The sequence below is a fragment of the Pongo pygmaeus genome, chromosome 2 (assembly GCF_028885625.2).
Source record: "Pongo pygmaeus isolate AG05252 chromosome 2, NHGRI_mPonPyg2-v2.0_pri, whole genome shotgun sequence".
Classification (NCBI taxonomy): Eukaryota; Metazoa; Chordata; class Mammalia; order Primates; family Hominidae; genus Pongo; species Pongo pygmaeus.
This window is the reverse complement of record NC_085930.1, coordinates 104,113,509-104,138,606: the sequence shown is the minus strand read 5'-3', so window position 1 is coordinate 104,138,606 and position 25,098 is coordinate 104,113,509. Positions and strand designations below refer to the sequence as shown.

Genomic DNA, 25,098 nt, shown 5'->3' with positions numbered 1-25,098 from the left:
GGTTCACGCCATTCTCCTGCCTCAGCCTCCCTAGTAGCTGGGACTACAGGCGCATGCCATCGCGCTCGGCTAATTTTTTGTATTTTTAGTAGAGACAGGGTTTTACCGTGTTAGCCAGGATGGTCTCGATTTCCTGACCTTGTGATCTACCTGCCTTGGCCTCCCAAAGTGCTGGGATTACAGGCTTGAGCCACCGCGCCCGGCCCTTTCTTTTTCTTTTTTTTGAGGCAGAGTCTCACTCTGGAGTGTAGTGGCATGATCTCGGCTCACTGCAACCTCCACCTCCTGGGTTCAAGTGATTCTCCTAACTCAGCCTCCCAAGTAGCTGGGATTACAGGTGTGCATCACCATGCCTGGCTAATTTTTATATTTTTAGTAGAGACAGGGTTTCACCCTGTTGGCCAGGCTGGTCTCGAACTCCTGACCTCAGGTGATCTGCCCACCTCAGCCTCCCAAAGTGTTGGGATTATAGGCGTGAGACACTGCGCTCAGCCTGATATGAATATTCTTGACAGTGTCTTCTGGGTATACACCTAAGAGTGAACTGTTAGATATATAGTATTTGATTTTTTTTTTTTTTTTGAGATTCAGTCTCGCTCTGTCGCCCAGGCTGGAGTGCAGTGGTGTGATCTTGGCTCACTGGATCCTCTGCCTCCCAGGTTGAAGTGATTCTCCTGTCTCAGCCTAACCAGTAGCTGGGATTACAGGCGCGTGCCACCACGCCTGGCTAATTTTTGTTTTTTTAGTAGTAATGGGATTTCTCTATGTTGCCCAGACTGATCTCGAACTCCTGGATTGCTCAAGCAATCCACCTGCCTTGGCCTCCCAAAGTGCTGGGATTACAGGTGTGAGCCACCGTGACCGGCCTGCTGTTTTAATTATTGAGAATTTTGTATTTTTTGTAGAGATGGGGTTCTTCCTCTCTGCCCAGGCACACGACTGTCTATCCCAGATGGCTGCACTGGCCTAGGACAGACGGTTCTTCCCCCAGTACGTCAAGACCCTGCAGGGTGCAACCTACAGAACAGCTGGGCTCCTGCATTCCTCCCAGATCCTGTCTTCAGTAGGACAACAGGCAACAAACTTAAATTTGGCAGTATGAATTTAGAAAAGGTTAATGTTTTCCAGAACAGTGAAACTACAGTATAAAGGTTAGACTTGAGAACCAAAGTTACTCTCTAGCTTCCCTCTTCTGCCCTTCGTGTGCTCGGCACTTGCATCTGTGTTCTCACTACCCTGAGCCCTGAGTTCTTCTGGGGTTGGCCCAGGAGGTACCTTGGTCCAGAGAGATACCTGGGAGGAAACCACATGGAAGCAACAACAGTACTACATATTTGTTATTATTTGGAGTAATTAGCCCCATAAATTCTCTTTTTTTTTTTTTTTTGAGACGGAGTCTCGCTCTGTCGCCCAGGCTGGAGTGCAGTGGCGTGATCTCGGCTCACTGTAACCTCCACCTCCCAGGTTCAAGCAATTCTCCTGCCTCAGCCTCCCCATTAGCTGGGACTACAGGCGCCCGCCACCATACACGGCTAATTTTTTGTATTTTTAGTAGAGATGGGGTTTCACTATGTTAGCCAGGATGGTCTCGATCTCCTGACCTCGTGATCTGCCCGCCTTGGCCTCCCAAAGTGCTGGGAATTCAGACGTGAGCCACCGTGCCCGGCCAGCCCCATAAATTCTTGATAGCAATTTTCCTGAGGTACTCAAGTTTTACTAGAAAAACAAAGCATCATGTTTTGATTCATTAGTTGTCTGGATGCTCACCCTCCTGTACTATCATTCTGGCTAACTATTAAGTACAATTACTCCCAGATTGAATTTATGACACCTGCTGCCCACCATGCCCATTAATCAAACAATAAGGGCAGGGCAAACTGCTTTCTCATGTTGTTTCAAACTGCCCCACCTCCTTCCTCTTCCATCTTATGTTATTAATGAAAGAGTTTGACAATACTTCAATGTTAGTGAAAATAAGAGAAAAGTCGTTTGTATCTTTAGGTGAGGGTGTAAATTGAAGGACATTTTGCCAAATCTAACAATTCCAATGTACATATCCTTTGACCTAGCAATTCCACATCTAGGATTATATTCATAGATATGTTCTAAGAAGAATGCAAGGATAAGTGTGAGAACACCCTGGAGAGTAAGATAATGCAAGATACTTAGACATTTAGATGTGCCACACACAATAGGTGTGAATGAGAAGAAGGATCTGCCCCCTGGGGCTGAGGTCTCTCAGTTCTGCTAAATTAGAAAAAGGAACAGTTATTTTTTTTTTGATAGGGAGTCTCATTCTGTCGCCCATGCTGGAGTGCAGTGGCACAGTCTTGGCTCACTGAAACCTTTGCTTCCCAGGGTCAAGCGATTCCCCTGCCTCAGCTTCCTGAATAGCTGGGATTACAGGTGCATGCCACTATGACCATCTAATTTTTTGTATTTTTAATAGAGACGGGGTTTCACCATGTTGGCCAGGCTGGCCTCGAAATCCTGACCTTGTGATCTGCTTGCCAGGTGTGAGCCACTGCGCCTGGCAAAAAAAGGAACAGTTTTGAAGAATTTGATTTCATTTGAATTTTAAGAATGAAATTAAAAGAGATGTGCTTGTTTATGTGTTTAGAGATATACATTCAATGTGTCATTTGTGGAGAACTACTGAAGAAACTCAGTCTGCTCACCTGAGGACCTGGGAAGGAGACCTGCTTTTCATTTGTGTCCTAGTGTGGTGTTGGAATTTATTTTAGCTCCATGTGAATTACCTTTTTTTTTTTTGAGACACAGTTTTGCTCTTGTTGCCCAGGCTGGAGTGCAATGGCATGATCTTGGCTCACCGCAACCTCCACCTCCCAGGTTCAAGTGATTCTGCCTCAGCCTCCCGAATAGCTGGGATTACAGGCATGTGCCACCACGCCTGGCTAATTTTGTATTTTCAGTAGAGAAGGGGTTTCTCCATGTTGGTCGGGCTGGTCTCGAACTCCCGACCTCAGGTGATCCGCCCACCTCTGCCTCCGATAGTGCTGGGATTACAGGTGTGAGCCACCGTGCCTGGCCCTTCAATTACTTTTATTGCATTAAGTCAAAGGGGAGGACCAGACAGCTGATGACATCATTGTGAGATAGACTGGGAACCAATAGTAGGGAATCGGATACTGGGAAACACTGGATGCAGCCTGCCCACATTTTGCCCTTAGCTCTGGGACCTCTGAACTTGGTAATGGTCTGATTTGGGTTTTTTTTTCCTCTAGGAGGGAAGGTTCCTGGGAAGGGAAGATAGAATCTATTTTTAATCTTAAGAAAACATAGCTCAATGTAGTAATTTTGGGCCCTAGTGTGACATTTTCTTCCATTATAATCCAAGTCACTTTTAAAACAAACAAAATCCTTTTCTTGTATATTTTGTGTTTGTAATGTTTCTAGAGGAAAATGCTTTTAAAATATCCTCACTTCCCTTCGTAAACTTGGGAGGGCTTGGGACCTGGTGGGGTATGTGTTTTGAATCATGCTGTCTGGGGGATTAGTGCCTGGAATCCAGATTCCTACTGGACAAAGTGCTGGGGTTTGAGGTAAGTGGGGTGGGGTAGGGGAGGGTTATATAGCTGTCACAGATTACAGAGCTTACCTGCTGACTTTGCTTCACAATTGTCGGTACATACACCTGCTTTGGCATGGACGTCCTGAGAGGGGACTTGGACCATGACCCGTGTTCCTTTCTCTTACCACTTGTTTTTTTCCATTTTGGCTGGGCGCGGTGGCTTATGCCTGTAATCCCAGCACTTTGGGAGGCTGAGGTGGATGGATCACGAGGTCAGGAGATCGAGACTATCCTGGCTAACACGGTGAAACCCTGTCTCTACTAAAAATAGAAAAAATTACTCAGGTGTGGTGGCAGGTACCTGTAGTCCCAGCTACTTGGGCAGCTGAGGCAGGAGAATGATGTGAACCTGGGAGGTGGAGCTTGCAGTGAGCCGAGATCGCGCCACTGCCCTCTAGCCTGGGCGACAGAGCGAGACTCCGTCTCAAAAAAAAATTTTTTTTTTGATATAACTTTAAATTTACAGAAAAACTGCAAGAATAATTCAAGAAACTCTCAAATACTCCATCTAGAGTCACCATTTGTTTGCATTTTGCTGTGTTTGCTCTGTCATTCTCTTTTCTATCTATACCTTTTTTTCTGAACCATCTATGAGTAATTGACAGAAATCATGCCTCTTTATTCCTAATTTTTTAATTCTTTTATTTTTTTTTGGGACGGGCTCTGTCACCTAGGTTGGAGTGCAGTGATGAGATCTTGGCTTATTGCCACCTCCGCCTCCCAAGCTCGAGCGATCTTCCTGCCTTAGCCTCCCGAGTAGCTGAGACTACAGGTGCAGGCTACCATGCTGGCCTAATTTTGTATTTTTTTGTAGCGATGGGGTTTCACCATGTTGCCCAGGCTGGTCTCAAACTCATCAGCTCAAGCTGTCTGCCTGTCTCAGCCTTCCAAAGTGCTGGGATTACAGACGTGAGCCATAACACCTGGCCTACTCCTAAATTCCTTTTTTTGTTTGTTTTGTTTTGAGACGGAGTCTCACTCTGTTGTCTTGGTTGGAGTGCAGTGGCACGATCTTGGCTCACTGCAACTTCTGCCTTCCAGGTTCAAGCGATTTTCCTGCCGCAGTCTCCCTGAGTAGCTGGGACTACAGGCGCGCACTACTACACCTGGCTAATTTTTGTACTTTTAGTAGAGACAGGTTTCGCCATGTTGGCCAGGCTGGTCTCGAACTCCTGACCCAAGTGGTCTGCCTGCCTCGGCCTCCCAAAGTGCTGGGATTACAGGTGTGAGCCACCACGCCTGGCATTTTTTTCTATTTTTAATAGAGATGGGGTCCCACTATGTTGCCGGGACTGGTCTCAAACTCCTGGGTTTAAGTGATCCTCCTGCCTCAGCCTCCCGAAATGCTGGGATTACAGGTATGAGCCACCGCTCCCAGCCAAGTTTGTTTTTTTTTTTTTTTTTGAGACAGTCTCATTCTTTCGCCCAGGTTGGTTGGAATGCCGTGGTGTGTTCTCGGCTCAGTGCAGCCTCTGCCTCCCTGGGTTCAAGCGGTTCTGCTGCCTCAGCCTCCCAAGTAGCAGGGATCATAGGCACCTGCCACTATGTCCGGCTATTTTTGTATTTTTAGTAGAGACGGGGTTTTGCCACATTGGCCAGGCTGGTCTCAAACTCCTGACCTCAAGTAATCCTCCCGCCTTGGCCTTCCAAAGTACTGGGATTACAGGTGTTAGCTGCCGCGCCTGGCCCCAAGTCTATTCTTTTTTTTTTTTTTTGAGACGGAGTCTCACTTTGTTGCCCAGGCTGGAGTGCAGTGGTGAGATCTCGGCTCCCTGCGACCTCTGCCTCCCGGGTTCAAGCAATTCTTCTGCCTCAGCCTCCTGAATAACTGGGATTACAGGCATGGGCCACCAAGCCCAGCTAATTTTTGTATTTTTAGTAGAGACGGTGTTTCACCATATTGGTCAGGCTATTCTCAAACTCCTGGCCTTGTGATCTGCCTGCCTTGGCCTCCTAAAGTGCTGGGATTACAGGTGTGAGCCACCGTACCCGGCCTGGCCCCAAGTCTATTCTTAAGACCACAGAACTTTTGATTTAAGATTCACTGGACAGATACATAACAATACATAAAAAAAAGTTTTATTTACAAAATAAGACCTTTAAGTAGTTAGCTGCCAGTTGAAATAATGATTTGGACTGGATGTGGTGGTTTATGCCTGTAATCCCAGCATTTTAGGAGGCTAAGGTGGGAGAATTGCTTGAGCCTAGGAATTTGAGACCAGCCTGGGCAACATGGTGAGGCCCCATCTCTACAAAATATAAAAAATTAGCCAAGTGTGGTGGTGCCATGCTTGTAATCTCAGCTATTTGGGAGACTGAGTTAGGAGAATCGCTTGAGCCTGGAAGGGCGAGGCTGCAGTGAGCCATCATCGTGTCACTGCACTCCAGCCCAGGTAACAGAGTGAGACCCTGTATCTTTAAAGGAAAATTTAAAAAGCGATAAATGCAGGAGATCTTCCATCTTATCAAAAGGGTGCTGTTATAATTTATATATTTCTAAGTACTGGATGGGGAGGTGGAGTAGCAGCTCCAAGGTACTTTTCAGTGGTGGCCTTAATCTGCTGATGCATGGAAGGTGTTTTCTTCTTCCAAATAGCCTGGGATCTCCTGAATTTCCAGGTTGGGCCACTCAGGCATGGATTGACTCCTACAGTTCAGGCGGATGGAGATCCCACCAGCCCACAGCTTAATTCTTCAGATGCTTTATCTTCGTTTCTCATGTATCTTCAGTTGGCTTCTAATGTGAGCACATAAATGCCCTGCAGAATTTTTTTCCCGTCTTTATGCAAATCATTATATTTATTCTTTTTTTTTTTTTTTGAGACGACAGAGGGTCTTGCTCTGTCACCCAGGCTGGAGTGCAGTGACATGATCACGGTTCACTGCAACCTCAACCTCCCAGGCTCAAGCGATCCTCCTACCTCAGCCTCCTGAGTAGCTGAGATTATAGGCATGCGTCACCACACTCAGCCAATTTTTTCATATTTTGTAGAGACAGAGTCTCCCTGTGTTGCCCAGGCTGATTTCAAACTCCTGGGCTCAAGCAGTCCATCAACCTTAGCCTCCCAAAGTGCTAGGATTACAGGCATGAACCACTGTGCCTTGCCTGCTTTTCATTTTTAATCCTTGGGTTCTAAAATGCAGGAATTAATTTCCAATAATTAGTATGGAATGGAATCCCACTTTTTACTGTGTGCTGAGAGAATGATCAAAGATCACAGAAAAGAGATGGAGACAGAAGAAGGTGAGAGCAAGGGCATCTTTAAGGATTTCTTCAGTCTTTATTAATCTGGGTGTAAATTCTGTGTGGCAGACAGCAGCTGAGGATCACCTGAAGTTTTGAGGAGGAGGAAAGCACTTGAGAGTAATAGGTTTTCTTGATTTTACTTTGTATAGAAGAGCCCGAACTGGACATATCTCCAGATATGTGCTGTGGTCTTTAAAAAGCAGCCCAACATCTTTTGCTGGGGAAGGCCAGCAATGTGGGAGCTAGTGGGGCCTGGCCCAGGAGCCTTGCGTTCACCGGGTCACTGGGAACTGGTGCTCTCTGATGCCCCTCTATGCAAGCCTGATTTTGAAATCAAATGTGGTGGGCATCCCTGTCCATAGTGTTGGCCTGGCCCACCATTTCACTGGTCATAGAATGGCTGTAGCTTTGCAGAGCAGGGATTGCGAGAATGGAAGAATGTCTTTTGGCTCTTTTGCTCTAGCTTTTGGAAGTACGTTAGAGAAGTTTGATTTTTTAGAATTTGTAGCTGTGGCAAGACTGAAGCAGGTAAAAGGGCCAATTAGAACCATCTGTGGGAGGGAAGGAATTCTGTTAGCAGGAAGGAAAACCTGAGCAAAGGGAGGGGGTGCTAGTTTTGTCTTGTTCTTTTATAAACACAGTGTGTTGATATGGCAGTTCCTGGCATGGGTGAAATGTTTTTGATGGTTGAGCATTAAGAATGTAGCCAAAAACAAGAATGTGGCTAAAAGCAAGTCACCACTTTAAACACTGAAGGTTGAAGCATTTGCCTAGATAAATATTCTGCAGTGAATATGCCAGAACTCCCACATACCTGTTTGGCTCCTGAGGCATTGTGCTTAGGGTCCCAGGCCTTTATTATAGGGCTGCTGGCAGGGTCAAGGGCTGGGTTGCCTGGAGCTTCCCTGACATTTCACCTCACTCCTCTGTTTTGGAGTCTAATTAGCCAATTAGGTCAGAAAGGCCAGCAGCCAGCACACTTTTTCTAAATTTAATTCATCATTGCTAGATTAGCATATTAATTTTGAGCTGTGGCACTTATTTTTAATCTTTCATAGTGTAATGGAAAAAATACCAAAAAGCTCAGCATTGAACTTCAAAGTGTGAAATCAGGTGATCATTGCCTTTATGCTTGGTGAATTATTATTATTATTTTCGGAGACAGAGTCTTGCACTGTCATCCAGGCTGGAGTGCAGTGGCACGATCTTGGCTCACTGCAACCTCCGCCTCGCAGGTTCAAGTGATTCTCCTGCCTCAGTCTCCCGAGTAGCTGGGACAACAGGTGCCTGCCACCACACCCAGCTAATTTTTGTATTTTTAGTAGAGACGGGGTTTCACCATGTTAGCCAGGATGGTCTCGATCTCTTGACCTTGTGATCCGCCCACCTCAGCCTCCCAAAGTGCTGGGATTACAGGTGTGAGCCACTGGCGCCTGGCCGCTTGGTGAATTATTTAGGGGATTTAGTGGAAGTTCCTTTCGTGTACTCTGCGGGCATCTGCTGAGTACCTGCTTGGTGCCAGGCATCTACTGGGAGAGAAAGCAGCAGAGTAAATGCTGTCAAGACCCTTGCAGTGGACCTCTTCTCCCCCTTTTCTCTCAAGGGAACCATTGGCATCCAGCCTTGACCCCCAGTAGACACTGATCATCCTGCCCCCACAGGGTAGCCCCACTGTACCTTTGTACTGAGTTGGGGAGGGGATGGGATAGCCAGGGGGAGTTTGGGGAAGTCAGAAGGCAGCTTTCAGTTTCTATTACAGTAAGCACTTGGAAAATGGCTGTTTATAATGTATTAGTATAAATACTTGGTTTGTTACCACTTGTGTTTCCTGATTTAGTAATGTATATAAATCTTAATTGAATATTTTTGTGTGAAACTTGGAAAGACTGCATCTATAGCAAATAAAGCCTTACACCTAGCACAGGGTAGGTAGTTGGTAAACATGTGCTGAAGTGTTAATTGTTGGGCTGTCTTCAGAGAATTGTAGTTTGCTTTAATTGCATTTTTTGATGCCGCACGGGTGCAAGGATGTGGTAATTCATTCCCGCTTGGATTCTGCTGAGGCTGGCCACCCACCTCTCAGACTTATTCCCCCACCACCACTCCACCTCCCACTCTAGCTGCTGCAGCCAAATGTACAGTTAGGGCCGGGCACAGTGGCTCATGCCTGTAATCCCAGCACTTTGGGAGGCTGAGGTGAGCGGATCACAATGTCAGGAGTTCGAGACCAGCCTGGCCAATACGGTGAAACCCTGTCTCTACTAAAAATACAAAAATTAGCTGGGCGTGGTGGCAGGCACCTGTAGCCCCAGCTACTCAGGAGGCTGAGGCAGGAGAATCGCTTGAACCCGGAAGGCAGAGTTTGCAGTGAGCTGAGATCGCGCCACTTGCGCTCTAGCCTGGGCGACAGAGCGAGACTCCGTCTCAAAAAAACAAAAACAGAAAAAAAAACCCAAATGGATGGTTTGGCCTGGTCCTTGTCTTTGGCCTCAGTTTATCCTTTTCTGTCTTCAGTGTCTTACCTGGGCACTGGTGATTAAAGTACTGGACCATGTCATCACGGGGATATGCCCCTAAAATCCTCCTAAAGTATTTTCTTCTGAAGTCTAATTGGTGTAACTAAGTAATGTTTTCTAAAATATTGTGGCAAAATATACATAACATAAAGATGGTGTATTTATTTATTTATTTTGCTTTGTCACCCAGGCTGGAGCACAGTGGTGGAGTCATGGCTCACGGCAGCCTCCACCTCCCAGGCTCAAGCAGTCCTCCCCCCTCAGGCCGAGTAGCTGGGACTACAGGTGCATGCCTACGTACTTGGCTAATTTTTTAAATTTTTAAATTTTTTTTTTTTTTTTTTTTTGAGATGGAGTCTCACTCTGTCGCCCAGGCTGGAGTGCAGTGGCACGATCTTGGCTCATCACAACCTCCACCTCCCAGGTTCAAGCAATTCTCCTGCCTTGGCCTCCTGAGTAGCTGGGATTACAGGCGTGCGCCACTGCACGTGGCTAATTTTTTTTTGTATTTTTAGTAGACAGGGTTTCACCATATTGGCCAGGCTGGTCTCGAACTCCTGACCTTGTGATCTGCCTGCCTCGGCCTCCCAGAGTGCTGGGATTACAGGCGTGAGCCACTGTGCCCGGCCTAAATTTTTTTTTTTTTTTTTTTGGCACAATCTCGGCTCACTGCAACCTCCACCTCCCGGGTTCAAGCAATTCCCCTGTGTCAGCCTCCTGAGTAGCTGGGACTACAGGCGTGCAACAACACCCTGTAATTTTTGTATTTTTAGTAGAGATGGGGTTTCACCATGTTGGCCAGGATGGTCTCCATCCCTTGATCTTGTGATCCACCCGCCTCAGCCTCCCAAAGTGTTGGGATTATAGGTGTGAGCCACTACGCCTGGCCTAAATTTTTTTTTGTAGAGATGGGAGTATCACTATGTTGCCCAGGCTTGTATTTTAATATACCATCTTAACCATTAAAAACGTTTTTTTTAGGGGCTGGCTATAGTGGCTTGTCCCTATAATCCCAGTGCTTGGGGAGGCTGAGGCAGGAGGATTGTTTGAGCCAGGATTTTGAGACCAGCCTGGGCAGCATAGTGAGACCCTGTCTCTACAAAATAAAAACTAAAAAATGGCCAAGCATGATGGTTCACACCTATAATCCCAGCACTTTGGGAGGCCGAGGTGGGTAGATCACCTAAGATTAGGAGTTCAAGACCAGCCTGGCTAACATGGTGAAACCCCATCTCTACTAAAAATACAAAAATTAGCCGGGCGTCGTAGTGGGCACCTATAATCCCAGCTACTCGAGAGGTTGAGGCGAGAGAAGCTCTTGAACCCAGGAGGCGGAGGTTGCAGTGAGCCAAGATTGTGCTGCTGCACTCCAGCCTGGGTGACAGAGCAAGACTCTGTCTCAAAAAAAATAAATAATAAAAAAAATAAAAAATGAGCCAGGCATGGTGCTGTGAACCAGTAGTCCCAGCTGTGGGAGGCTGAGGCAGAAGGATCACTTGAGCCCAGGAGTTCGAGGTTACAGTGAGCTATTACTGTACCACTGTACTCCACTGTGGGTGATAGATTGAGAGACTGTCTCTCAAAAAAATAAAAATAACAACCCCAAACCCACCTTTTTAAATTGTGAAAAACACAATATAAAACTTAACCATCTTCAAAGTCAAGTATACTGTTCGGTAATAAATAATGTTTAATGCAGTGTATGGACTTCCGTGGAATGTAGAAGGAATTCTTTCAGTGAGCCCCATCACGTACCACGTTAAAATCTACTCAGATTAAAAGCCATGGTTCAGTGGAGAATGACTGTTCTGGGTTTTGAACCTTGCTTTTCTTCCCTTTCCCTAGAACATGTCTGCACTTGGGTGGATTTATACCTAGGTTTTAAACCTTTGCTTCCTGTCTTTGTTGGAAAAAACCAAACCACCGCCAGCAGAAGCGACTGCCCTTTGTTTATCTGTGATAAGTGAGAATTTGCAAGAATTTTCCAAGTGAGAGAAGTGTTCAAAGTAGCTTTTATGTTTGATAGAATGTGTAGTGCTTGCCTCTCAGGGGTGGTATTTTTTCTCCCACATATTTTTACCTTTAAATCTCTTGCTGTATATGTGACCCTGGCTCCCTTTGGTTGGTCCTCCAGCTCCCTGATGGCCTGGGGCTCCCTCCATATCACTGGTGGTATTTCCACATTGCCTGCAGTTTAGGTAGGAACCTGTCCCATGTCGGGGCAACTTTATCTATCCCCTGAACTGAGCAATTTTAATTTTAGGGTGATACCTTGAATCTTCACCAGTCACTTGACTTCAGACCTTTCTCATCTGACGCCAAGGAGTCAAAAAGGCCTGTTTTTAACTAGAAGCAGAGACATCTGCGGTTTTTTTTTTGATATTTGGAGCTCAAAGAAACAATGACTTCACACCACTGTTTTCCATTGTGTTAAGTACATCCTGTTGGCCGTGATATTGAGCAGTTTTAAACTGGTTAACCTTTCAGAAACTTTATATTAATGTTGGACTGACAGTTAATATTTAACTCGTCAAAGTGTTTTTTGCTAGATTGAACCTGAAGTGGTAATATTTCTGCTTTTTATGTTTTCCAAAACCATTTAAAATAGGAACATGGTATTATTTTAACCTGGTTTTAAAATGAATATCCCATTTTCTTTATTATTATTATTATTAATTTTTTTTTTTTTGAGATAGGGTCTTGCTGTGTCACCCAGGCTGGAGTACAGTGTTGTAGTCTCATTGCAATCTCACCATCCTGGGTTCAAGCAATTCACTCACCTCAGCCTCCCAAGTAACTGTGATTACAGGCATGCGCCACCATGCCTGGCTAATCTTTGTACTTTTTTGTAGAAACAGGGTTTCGCCATGTTGCCCAGGCTGGTCTTGAACTCCTGGGCTCAAGCAATCTGCCCACCTTGGCCTCCCAAAGTACTGGGATTCTAGGTGTGCGCCACTGCACCTGGCCATTCCTTAAATATTTTAATTACTGTGGCAAATGATAGCAATTTAACAGCTTAACTACTATTTTTAGGTAGCGTAGTTGTTTGGGAGTAGGGGCTCCTAGGAGTGGTGGGATGGGCTACCTCTGCCAAATTTTGTGTGGTTAATAATGGGTTGAGTCTCCCAACTTTTCTTTTATTCTTGGGAAGCAAAAACTAATAGAGAGCTGTTCTTTTAGAGTTTTTAGGTTAAGATGTCTGAAAGTTTCAGAGCCGGATGCAGTGGCCTGTGCCTGTATTCTCCTATTTGGGAGGCTGAGGCAGGAGGATCACTGGGGAGTTCAAGGCTGGTGAGCTGTAATTGTTTCTGTGAATAGCCACTGCACTCTAGCCTGGGCAACATAGTGAGACCCTGTCTTAAAATTAAAAACAGAGGTAAATATATATCTGAAAGTTTCATTCACTGTGCGTTTTTCTATGGATGAGGAAACATTAATTTTATGGCAAATTGAGTTGGTGCCACATGTGCATTTGTTCTTCACATCTGTTGAGTGGAAAGCATTTATTAACTGAATTCCCTGTGTGCGTGGGCACTCATAGCTCTGGGGAGGCAGCCTGAGTGGAACAGAGCCGCTTATTCCATAAGGCTCTCTGGACAGAATGGGGTCATAAGGGCCTGGCTCCTCATGGGCATCTCCCCTTTCCTCCCACCAAGCAACATCCTTTGGTTGCATCTTCCTGGGGGATGGTATTGGTGGTGGTGATGGGAGGGGCCAGTGGGATCCTTACCTGCTGAACCTTACCCTTGGATGCCTGGTGTCCTTGCCAGTTACTGTATAATATTTTTGATTTCCTAGTTATATCCCTGATGGCTGATCTGATAAACTTTAAATATACCTGCCTCTAGGGTAGCTTTAATATATTTTGGCTACAAAGGTCACTACCTTTTAGGTATTATTGATAACTTGACATTTTACTTCTTTTTTTTTTTTTTTTTTTTTGAGACGGAATCTTGCTCTGTTGCCCAGTCTGGAGTGCAGTGGTATGATCTTGGCTCACTGTAGCCTCCGCCTCCTGGGTTCAAGCAATTTTCCTGTCTCAGCCTCCCGAGTAGCTGGGATTATAGGTGTCCACCACCATGCCCGGCTAATTTTTTTATTTTTAGTAGAGATGGGGTTTCACCATGTTGGCCAGGCTGGTCTCGAACTCCTGACCTTGTGATCCGCCCGCCTCAGCCTCCAAAGTGCTGGGATTACAGGCATGAGCCACTGCACCTGGCCTGACATTTTACTTCTGCCCATCACTTGAGAGTCCCATATATCACAACTGGGAGGAAGGGAGTGCCTGGTCATTGGCAGATGTGAGCCACTTACTGGCCCTACCCCAGCTAGCTCTGGTTCTGGCTGAGGGTGTTTATCTGCAGTGAGTCTCAGGGTCTGGGGTCTGGGGCGGTGCTGAGAGCTTAGACTCAGTTGTGGGTACTGCACTGGGTGCCGGCACAGAGGAATAAGGTTCCCATTCCCACTACTCGAAAAAGAGAGCTTCGGTAGCTCCTGTCTGCCAGTGGTGAATCCAGCTAAGACATGTTCTTGGGCTGCCTTGAGCACTTCCTACTCTTTTAGAGAATACAATATGAATGAGTGTGAGGTGTTAAATTGGGTAGCTGTGTCAGGAAGACTAGGTGGCTGTGGCCAGAATCTTTCCCTGGTTCCCAAGCACTGTTTTCTCCCACATGTTCTGGCCATCAAGCTGTATGTGACCACGATTTGAGTATTTACCTCTGTTTGGACCTTGGTCTCTGAACCACGAGGAGGAGGATCTCTGTAGTGCCTCTACCTGAATGACCGAGTATATGAGTATGAGACTGTGTAAAAAAACTTCCAGAGGGACATTCTGATACAAGTATATGGATGCAGCCTATCAGATTCCTAGCACAGGCAGACATGACCCTTGCTTATAGGAAGCCAGCATCAGAAAGACAAAAGGGTGTTTTATTACCAAGTTGCAAAAAATTTTTCTCCTTAGAGCATGGAAAACCAATACATAGTAGTTGGAGTTGTGCCCTGAACATCGCCTGCCTGCTAAATGCAGAGCACTTAGTCATGCCCATGAAACAGACACCCCATGTCGTCATGTGTCCATAGATAGCAGACAGCTTAAGTTCCTGGTAGGGCAGGGTGTGTCTCATAACTGACTGTTTTTAAATAAGCTGAGAATTTTAAAATTGAGAATGAGATTGGAATAGTGAAAGATCAGCTGGATCTAATAAGTGAAGTAAAGACTAAAGATGATGGGAAGAACCTAAAAGAAAGGTCCTGTGTCTCCCCATTCATTCATTAGGTGTATGGTGTATATCTGGCACTGGATGAGTGCTGGGCACATATTAGTGATTGCAACAGATGTATCCCTGCTCTCCCACAACTTATAGTCTTGTGGGGGTGTTGGTTGAGCTGAGCCATTTACTAAATTAGAATTAAAATGCGGCTGGGCACGGTGGCTCATACCTGTAATCCCGGCACTTTGGGAGGCCGAGGTGGGCAGATCACCTGAGGTTGGGAGTTCACGACCAGCCTGGCCAACATGGCGAAACTCTGTCTCCATTAAAAAATACAAAAATTAGCCAAGCATGGTGGCAGGTGCTTGTAGTCCCAGCTACTTGGGAGGCTGAGACAGGGACAATTGCTTGAACCCGGGAGGCAGAGGTTGCAGTGAGCTGAGATCACACCACTGTACTCCAGCCCGGGTGGCAGAGCGAGACTCCCTCTCCAAAGAAAAAAAAGGATTAAAATGCATAAGAAAGGAAAAGGCCAGTAAAGAAAACACTATGCAACAGTAAAGAAAACTGTAGGCCAAGCACAGTGGCTCACTCCTGCAATCCCAACACTTTGGGAGGCCAAGGCAGGAGGATTGCTTGAGCCCATGAGTTTGAAACCAGCCTGGGTAATATAGTCTGTATCTCTTCAACAGAATTTACAAATTAGCCTGGTGTGGTGGCATACACCTGTAGTTCCAGCTACTTGAGAGGCTGATAGGAGGTTTTCTTGAGCCCAGAGGTTGAGGCTGCAGTGAGTTGTGATTACACCATTTCCAGCCTGGGTGACCAAAAAACCAAAACTAAAACTACACAGAAAAGAGTTGAAGAAAAACCTTCAACTTGGAGCACTTTATAGAGATCTGAGGAGAAGACCCTCACCAGAGTACTGGGAGTGCTGGTTGTTGAGGAGTTCCTGGTGGAGGACCCCTCAGACATCACTGGAAATTAAATGGTTCTTGGAACTGATGCCCATAGGGCACCTCCATCTATGTACATGGTCATTTGGTCCCTTTTGCTGAGTGTGGCACTTAACATTGCTGGTGAGCCTGTGGTGGGCAAAAGTGACCCAGCCATCTACTGATGGCAGGGAGGGAAGGTTCCTGCGGAGGAATGGGTCTGAAATCCTGTGAGAGCCACCTGGTCCCATGGGCCTTGGAGTGTGGAACAAGGTAGTAGAGAGGAAAGAGGACAATGTTTTACCTATTGCTTATCTCACATTGATGACAGGAATCAATCAAATTATATCGTGCTAAACTGTAAGACATCTTTAACTTTCTTTTTTTTTTTTTTTTTGAGACAGAGTCTTGCTGTGTCGCCCAGGCTGGAGTGCAGTGGTGCGATCTCGGCTCACTGCAAGCTCCGCCTCCTGGGTTCACGCCATTCTCCTGCCTCAGCCTCCCGAGTAGCTGGGACTACAGGCGCCCGCCACCACGCCCAGCTAATTTTTTGTATTTTTAGTAGAGACGGGGTTTCACCATGTTAGCCAGGATGGCCTCGATCTCCTGACCTCGTGATCCACCCATCTCGGCCTCCCAAAGTGCTGAGATAACAGGCGTGAGCCATTGCACCTGGCCAGGATTTTTTTTAAATTTGGGGATCACAGAATTCAGTCAAGCTCTGCACCTTCATGTGTTTCAAGTACTCAGTAGAGAACATAGCCTAACATCACATACCCCTAAGTATCTGCCACCCAACTACTTTGTCACACCTTAATGTTGTTTCTTTCTTTCTTTTTTCTTTTTTTGAGAGTTTTGCCCTTGTTGCCCAGGCTGGAGTGCAGTGGCATGATCTCGGCTCATTGCAGCTTCCGCCTCCTGGGTTTAAGTGATTCTCCTGCCTCAGGCTCCTGAGTAGCTTGGATTACAGATGCCCACCACCACACCTGGCTAATTTTTTTGTATTTTATTTTGTTTTATTTTATTTTGAGACAGAGTTTCGCTCCTGTTGCCCAGGCTGGAGTGCAATGGCACGATTTCAGCTCACCGCAACCTCTGCCTCCCAGGTTCAAGCGATTCTCCTGTCTCAGCCTTCAGAGAAGCTGGGATTACAGGCATGTGCTACCACGCCCGGCTAAATTTGTATTTTTAGTAGAGATGGGGTTTCTTCATGTTGGCCAGGCTGGTCTGGAACTCCTGACATCAAGTGATCCACCCGCCTCGGCCTCCCAAAGTGCTGGGATTACAGGCGTGAACCAGTGTGCCCAGCCTGTTCCATATTTTTATAAGATTTAGAAAGTAAAACACAAAGTTGGAGACCCTTTTGAACCCCTCCTTTTCCCCTTGCCCTCCTTTTGCAGTTACCAAAATCTTGAATTCAGTGTTTATGAACCTCTGCATGATTTTCTTATTATACATGAATCCATAAACAATATGTAATTTAAGCATTTTACTTATTTATTTTATTTTGTTTTATTTATTTTTTATTTTTTGAGAAGGAGTTTCGCTCTTGTTGTCCAGGTTGGATTGCAATGGCGTGATCTCAGCTCACTGCAACCTCCGCCTTCTGGGTTGAAGTGATTCTCCTGCCTCAGCCCCCTGAGTAGCTGGGATTACAGGCGCCCATCACCATGCCCAGCTAATTTTTTTGTATTTTTAGTAGAGACAGAGTTTCACCATGTTGGCCAGGCTGGTCTCGAACTGCCATCCTCAAGTGATCCGCCTGCCTCGGCTTCTCAAAGTTCTGGGATTGCAAGCGTGAGCCACCGCACCCGGCCTATTTATTTTTTGAGACGGAGTCTCACTCTGTCTCCCATACGAGTGTCTCTGGCACTACCAGGCTGGAGTGGAGTGGCGTGATCTCGGCTCACAGCAACTTCCGCCTCCCGAGCTCAAGCGATTCTCCTGCCTCAGCCTCCCATAAACATTTTACCTTAATGGTATTGTAACTTTCTGCAGTGGGCACTTTTCACTAAGCACTTTTTTTTTTTTTTTTTTTTTTTTTTTTGAGGCAGTGTCTTGCTCTGTCTCCCAGGCTGGAATGCAGTGGCGCGATCTCGGCTCACTGCAACCTCTGCCTCCCGGGTTCAAGCGATTCTCCTGCCTCAGCCTCTGAGTAGCTGGGATTACACCACACCTGGCTAATTTTTGTATTTTTAGTACAGACGGGGTTTCACCATGTTGGCCAGGCTGGTCTCGAACTCCTGACCTTGTGATCTGCCCGCCGCGGCCTCCCAAAGTGCTGGGATTACAGGCGTGAGTCACCGCGCCCGGCCAGCACTTTTTGAGATTTACGCATGTTGATACTTGTTGTTTTAGTTCTTTTTAATTGTCCTACAGAGTTCCATGATATTCCATGAAAGCCTATTGATATATTTTCCAGTACATGGACATTAGGATTGTTTTTAACTTTCCAATGTTGCAGTGAACATGCTTATGCCATCTCTCCATATATGTTTGCACTTTCCTGTCTGTGTGCCTAGGAGTGGAAGGGCCCAGCTAGATGGTGAGTCTTCTCCAGGGTGTTGGGGCAGCTCACACTCCCACCAACAGCCATGTGGTCTTGTCCCCTCAGTGGTGTCGCATTGGAACATTTTGGCCCATCTGATTGGTGTGGAAAGGTTTTTGCTGTTACTTTAATTTTCTTTTCCCTGATTATTGGTAAGGTTGAGCATCCTTTTTGTAAGTTTACTGCTATTCAGGTTTTCTTCTCTGTGAATTGCTTGTTGGTTCGTTCTTCCTATCTTCAGCCCATTTTTATTGTTTTCGGTTGCTTGATATTTTTTGGTAAGGATTCATTACCTCTCACATGCATTGAAAAAGCTCTTTCCCAGGCTGTGGTTAGCCATTTTTTTCTTTCTTTAAGGTGTCCTTTAGGTATTAAAAATTCTTGGCCAGGCCTGGTGGCGCATGCCTGTAATCCCAGAAGTTTGAGAGGCTAAGGTGGGTGGATTCCTTTAGCCCAGGATTTTGAGACTAGGCTGGGCAACATGGTGACACTGTCTCTACAGGTACAAAAACATTAGCCAGGTGTGGTAGCACATGCCTGTGGTCCCACCTACTTCGGAAGCTGAGGTGGGAGGATCGCGTGAGCCCGGGAGGTCGAGGCTGCAGTGAGCTGTGATTGTGCCATTGCACTCCAGCCTGGGCCACAGAGTGAGACCCTGTCTCAAAAAAAAAAAAAAAAAAAAGAAAGAAATTTAAAGTTTTCTTTTTTTGAGACAGAGTCTCACTGTGTCAGATTTAAAATTCAAATTCAAATTTATCTTAAGATTTCAAAGATTTTTTGAGATAATTGTGGATTCACATTCAGTTGTTAGAAGAGGGATCCTATGTACAGTTACCCAGTTCCCCCCATGGTAACATCTTGCAAAACTATAGTACAATATATATCACAGGCAGGATATTGGAAATGGTATAGTCAAGGTACAGAACATTTCCATTGCCACAGGATATTTTATGTTGTCCTTTTATAGCCACATCTACTTCCTTTACACTCTGACCCCCTTCTGTAACTCCTGGCACCCACTAATCTGTTCTCTGTTTCTATAATTTTGTCATTCAAGAATGTTATAAAAATGAAACTATATAGTATGTAACCTTTTGGGGTTGGCTTTTTCTTTCAGTTAGCAAGATTGCTTGGAAATTCATCCAAGTTGTTGAGCGTATCCATAGTTCATTCATTTTTATTGTTCATTAGTATTCCGTGGTATGCATGTACCATAGTTTGTTTAATCATTCACCCATTGAAGGACATCTGGGTTGTACCATTTGTTGAAAAGGCAATTTTTTCCCCATTGAATTGCTTTTGCATTGTTGTCAAAAATCACTTGGGTATATTTGGGTAAGTCTATTTCTGGATTCCCTATTATATTCCATTTGTCTATGTATCTGTCCCTCCACCAATACAGTTTTTTTTTTTTTTTTTTTTTTTTGACGGAGTCTCGCTCTGTTGCCCAGGCTGGAGTGCAGTGGCACAATCTCGGCTCACTGCAACCTCTGCCTCCCGGGTTCATGCCATTCTCCTGCCTCAGCCTCCCCAGTAGCCGAGTAGCTGGGACCACAGGCGCCCGCTACCACGCCCAGCTAATTTTTTTTTTTTTTTTTGTATTTTTAGTAGAGACGGGGTTCCACCGTGTTAGCCAGGATGGCTTCGATCTCCTGACCTCATGATCCGCCCACCTCGGCCTCCCAAACTGCTGGGATTACAGGTGTGAGCCACTGCGCCCAGCTGTATTCCCTATTATATTCCATTGGTCTGTGTATCCGTCCCTCCACCATTATAGTCTTCTTTTTTTTTTAATTTTAAAATTACTATTGTTATTTTCGAGACAGGGTCTTGCTCTCTTGCCCAGGCTGGAGTGCAGTGGTGTGAATGTGGCTCACTGAGCCTTGACCTGCCAGACTCAAGCGATCCTCCCACGTAGCTGAGGCCACAGGTGCATGCCACCACACTTGGCTAATTTTTAAAATTTTTGTAGAGACGAGGTCTTACTGTGTTGCCCTGGTTGGTTTCTAACTCCTGGGCTCAAGTGATCCTTCTGCCTCAGCCTCCCAGATTGTTGGGATTATAGGTATGAGCCACTGCACCCCGCCCTTATTGTTCTTTTAATTACTATGTCGCCAAGGCTGGTGTCAAACTCCTGGGTTCCTCCGTCAGCCTCTTGTGTAGCTGGGATCACAGGTGTGTGCATAGTTTTCAGCATAGAAATTCTGTACATGTTTTGTTAGATTTACACCTAAGTAATTTTTTTGAATAGTTTAAATGATACTGTATTTTTAATTTTGGTGTCCACGTGTTGCAGTAGATTTTTGAATGTTTTTGTCTTCTGTGACCTTGTTGAACTCACTTATTATAGAACTGATATAGGACTATAAGGAGTTTTCTTATGGATTCCTTGGCATTTTCTACATAGACAATTATGTCATCTGCAAATAAGGGCAATTTTATTTTTTCTTTTCCAATCTGTATGCCAAACTTCTTTTTTTCAGACGGAGTTTCACTCTTGTTGCCCAGGCTGGAGTGTAATGGCGCCATCTTGGCTCAGTGCAACCTCCGCCTCCCAGGTTCAAGCGATTCTCCTGCCTCAGGCTCCTGAGTAGCTGGGATTACAGGCATGCACCACCATGCCCAGCTAATTTTGTTTTTTTTTTTTTTTTAGTAGAGATGGGGTTTCTCCATGTTGGCCAGGCTGGTCTCAAACTCCCGACCTCAGGTGATCCATCTGCCTTGGCCTCCCAAAGTGCTGGGATTACAGGCGTGACCTACCACGCCCGGCCTATTTTTTTTTTCTTTTTTCTTTTTTTTTTTTTTTGAGTCAGAGTTTCACTCTTGTTGCCCAGGCTGGAGTGCAATGGCTTGATCTCGGCTCACTACAACCACCGCCTCCTGGGTTCAAGCAATTCTCCTGCCTCAGCCTCCCGAGTAGCTGGGATTACAGGTGCCCGCCACCATGCCCGGCTGATTTTTTGTGTTTAGTAGAGAGGGGTTTCACCATGTTAGTCAGGTTGGCCTTTAACTCCTGACCCAGGTGATTCACTGGCCTCAGCCTCCCAAAGTGCTGGGATTACAGGCGTGGGCCACTGCGCCCGGCCACTATACTTTTTTTCTCACTTTATTGCACTAGCTAGAACTTCTAGCATTATGTTGTGTATGAATAGTGATAGTGGACATTCTTTGCCTTGTTTCTGTTCTTAAGGATAAATCACTCAGTTTGTCACCAGTAAATACAATGTTAGCTGTAGGGGTTTTTGGTAGATGCTCTTTATCAAGTTGAAGAAGTTCCCCTCTGTTCCTATTTCTCTGAGAGTTTTTTTATTATGAATCAGTGTTGAATTTTGTCAGATACTTTCTCTGCATCAATTGGTATGACCATGTGATTTTTTTTCTGTAGCCTGTTAATATGGTTAATTTTCAAATATTGAGCTGATTAATTTTCAAATATTGAGCTCTCCTTGCATCTCTGGAATAAGTACCACTTGGTCATGGTATATATTTCTTTTAATATATTGCTGAATTCTGTTTGATCATGTTTTCTTAAAGACTTCCGTGTCTGTTTTCATGATAGATACTGGTCTATAGTTTTGTTGTAATATCTTGGTTTGATTTTGATATCAAGATAATGCTACCTTAATAGAATGAATTGGAGCCAAGTGTGGTGGCAAATGCCTATCGTCCTAGCTACTCAGGAGGCTGAGGTGGGGGGACTCCTTGAGCCCGGGAGTTCAAATCTAGCTTGGGCAACATAGCAAGACCCCATTTCTAAAAAAGAAAAATAAAAAATAAAAAAAAAAAGAAAAATAAGTAAAATGTTAAATAAAGAAAATTCAATATATTAAAACAAAATGAATCAGGATGTGTTTCCTCCTTGTCTGCTTTCTGGAAGAGTTTGTGCCTGGCAGTGGCTCATGACTGTAATCCCAGAACTTTGGGAGTCCAAGGCAGGTGGATCACTTGAGGTCAGGAGTTCAGGACCAGCCTGGCCAACTCCTTCTCCAAAAAAAAAAAAAAAAAAGATTGGTAGAACTTATCACTGATGTCATTCAGGCCTGTAGATTTCTTTTTGTGGGAGTTTTAAAATTACAAATTCAGGGTCAGGTGTGGTGGTTCACACCTGTAATCCCAGCACTTTGGGAGGCCAAGGTGGGCGGATCACCTGAGGTCAGGAGTTCAAGACCAGCCTGGCCAACACGGCAAAACCCCGTCTCTATTAAAAATACAAAAATTAGCTGGGCATGGTGGTGGGAGCCTGTAATCCCAGCTACTCGGGAGGCTGAGGCAGGAGAATTGTTTGAACCTGGGGGGCGGAGGTTACAGTGAGCCGAGATTGTGCCACTACATTCCAGTCTAGGCGACAGAGCAAAGCTCCATCTCAAATAAATAAATAAATAAAAATAAAAATAATTACAAATTCAATTTCCTTAATAATTTTCTTTCTTTTCTTTTTTTTCTTTTTCTTTTCCTTTTCCTTTTCCTTTTCTTTTGAGACAGTCTCAATCTGTCACCCAGGCTAGAGTGCAGTGGTGTGATTATGGCTTATTACAGCCTTGAACTGCTGGGCTCAAGCCAACCTCCTGCCTTAGACTCCTGAGTAGCTGGGACTTCTGTCTTAAAAAAAAATTTTATCCTTTCTGCCTCTGTAAAATAATTTTCTTAATAGAAATTATATCATATTGGATGAGTTGTAGTAGTTTGTATTTTTTGAGAGGAATCTGTTTGATTCATATTTGTCTGTGTAGAGTTGTTTATAGTGTTTCCTTATTTTTCTTTTGATGTCTGCAATATCTAGTGATATCTCCTGCTTCATTGTTGATGTTAGTAATTGTCTTCTCTTTTTTCCTCTATCATTCTTGAGATTGATACATTTTATTAATCTTTTCAAATAACTAGTTATTTGTTTCAATGGTTTTTCTCTGTTTTTGTTTTCAGTTTCATTGGGGTTTTTTGCTTTTTATTATTTCCTTCTGCTTGCTTTTGGTTTATTTGGCATTTTTTTTTCTTTTTTTTTTTTTAAATAATGAGATGGAGTTTTGCTCTTGTTGCCCAAGCTGGAATTCAATGGCGCATTCTCGGCTCACTTCAACCTCTGCCTCCTGGGTTCGAGCAATCCTCCTGCTTCAGCCTCCCGAGTAGCTGGGGTTACAGGTGCCTGCCACCACACCCGGCTAATTTTTGTATTTGTGTTTCTTTGTGTGTATGTATGTATGTATTGTTTTTGAGACAGGGTCTTTCTCTGTCACCCAGGCTGGAGTGCAGTGGTGCAGTCTCCGCTCACTGCAACGTCTGCCTACCAGGTTCAAGGGATTCTCCTGTCTCAGCCTCCTAAGTAGCTGCGACTTCAGGCACGCACCACCACGCCCGGCTAATTTTTGTATTTGTAGTAGAGACGGGATTTCACCATGTTGGCCAGGCTGGTCTCAAACTCCTGACCTCAGGTGATCCACCAGCCTTGGCCTCCCAAAGTGCTAGGGTTACAGGCGTGAGCCACCATGCCTGGCATGTATTTTTAGTAGAGACAAGATTTCACCATGCTGGCCAGGCTGGTCTTGAACTCCTGACTTCAAGTGAACCGCCTGTCTTAGCCTCCCAAAGTGCTGGGATTACAAGTGTGAGCCACTGCGTCCGCCCGGCCTCAAAGTATTTTTCTAAGCCTCATTGTTACATTTGCCACATGGATGTATCTCTATATATACATGTATACATTTTTTTTTCTTTGAATCATTTTGAAGTGAGTTGCAGAGTGTTTGACACTTCGTCCCTAAGTACTTCAAAATACAACTCATAAGATTGAGGATGATTCCCTATAGAGTCTTATTACCATCATATCACCTAAGAAAAATAACAGTAAATCCCATTTCCAGTTTACATGCAAAATTCCTCAATTACTCCTTTGGGAGCTGGGCTCATATGTTTTTTAAAAAATAAATCCAGAATCCAGTCAAGAGGTACACATTGTCTGGGCAAGATTGCTCACCTTTCTAATCCTGGGAGACTGAGGTGGGAGCATCACTTGAGGCCAGGAGTTTGAGGCCAGCCTGGGCAGCATAGTGGGACACTGTCTGTACAAAAGATTTTTAAAAACTAGTGGAGTGGAGTGGTGTGCACCTGTAGTCCCAGCTATTTACTTGAGCCCAGGAGTTCAAGGTTACATTGAGCTATGAACATGACACTGTACTCTATCCTGGGCCACAGAGCAAGAGACTTCTCTGTCCCTACTCCCCCACCCCCAGAAAGATACACATATCAAGTCTGGTTGCTGTCTCTAAATCGAGAACAGTCATCTTATGTTTAGGGATGTCAGCATTTGGAGAGACCAGGCCAGTTGTTTTGCAGAAGATCCCACATTCTAGATTTGTGTGATTTTCTTTGCATGGCTCCCATATTTCCTGTAAATTGGAAGTTAGGTCTAAAGCAGTGCCACCCAACAGAAATATAACATGAGCCACATATGTCACTTAAATTTTCCTGGTAGCCACATGAAAAAAAGCAGATTAAATTAATTTCAATCATATATTTTACTTAATACTTTTTTTTTTTTTTGAGGTGGAGTCTCACTCTGTTACCCAGGCTGGAGTGCAGTAGCACTATCTCGGCTCACTGCAACCTCCACCTCCCGGGTTCAAGTGATTCTCTTGCCTCAGCTTCCTGATTAGCTGGGATTACAGGCACCCACCACCATGCCCGGCTAATTTTCTTATTTTTAGTAGAGATGGGATTTTACCATGTTGGCCAGGCTGGTTTCAAACTCCTTACCTCAAGTCATCCACCCGCCCTAGTCTCCCAAGGTGCCAGGATTATAGGCATGAGCCACGGTGCCCGTCCTATTTAATACATTTCTTTATTATTTATTCTTTGTTAATACTTATTGTTTACTTAATATATTTTACTGAATATATCTGACTATTCAGAATATTACTAATACATATCATTTCAGTTTGCAATCAGTATTTTAAAAGTATTAATGAGGCATTTTACATTCCTTTTTTATGAAGTTTTCAAAATCCGATGTATATTTTATATTTAATGGACCAGCCACATTTCCAGTGCTAAGGA

The 25,098-nt window shown here is 44.8% G+C and overlaps 1 protein-coding gene across 8 annotated transcripts in view; it reads left to right on the top strand.

Annotated features, from left to right (window-relative positions):
* The window catches only part of DAG1 (dystroglycan 1), a 71,122-nt gene that overhangs the window by 20,813 nt on the left and 25,211 nt on the right, over positions 1-25,098 (top strand). The window contains exon 1 of one of the 8 annotated variants that reach the window (XM_063661141.1): positions 23,099-23,190. The exons of the other annotated variants lie outside the window; for them this stretch is intronic. The gene's annotated coding sequence lies outside the window, so the exon portion shown is untranslated. Of the gene's footprint in view, positions 1-23,098; positions 23,191-25,098 lie in introns of those variants that run through there. 8 annotated transcript variants of the gene reach the window in all.